We start from the raw sequence: 560 nt of genomic DNA, 5'->3' as shown, positions 1-560 counted from the left end.
GCTTGTCAAGTGCGGGGCAGCGTGGGGACAAGTCCGACCCACCCTCTCATGGTCAGAGGGCCAGGGTGAGCGGGTGATCTCCGACGAAACCCATTTCTGGCTGCCACGCTTTTGAATCCTCTGAATGTTTGACCTTGGGAGGACAGGCAGATAAAGCCCCCTGGGGGAGAAAGGCCAAAAGACCTCCAGTTGAGTCTTGTGGCTCTGACCTTATTACATCAAGCTTCCAGGGGAAACCCAAGCTCCTCATGAACACGGGACACTAAGACCCCCGTGAGGAAAGCAAGTGCTCCAACAAGGGTGATACCTCAGAGAGGCTTGTGGGGGGTCGCAGTCTCCTGTCCAGAGTGGGCGATCGATTTACGGAGTCCAAGGAGGTGGAACTACAAGGCCACAGGCCACCAACAGGGCTGCAGGATGGGGCCCTGAAAGGGCTTCGAGGGCCAGTGGCCGCCAAGGGTGTCTTTGTGCCAGGCAGAATGAACCAGTTTCTGCATCTTTTTTTAAAATTGTGATTTGGGTGAAGATTTACAAAGCAAATTCACTTTCCATACAGCAGT

The sequence above is a fragment of the Orycteropus afer genome, unplaced genomic scaffold, assembly GCF_000298275.1.
Source record: "Orycteropus afer afer isolate SDZICR_OR568_19922 unplaced genomic scaffold, OryAfe1.0 scaffold00713, whole genome shotgun sequence".
NCBI lineage: Eukaryota > Metazoa > Chordata > Mammalia > Tubulidentata > Orycteropodidae > Orycteropus > Orycteropus afer.
The sequence above is the reverse complement of the archived record's forward strand: the minus strand, read 5'-3'. Positions refer to the sequence as shown.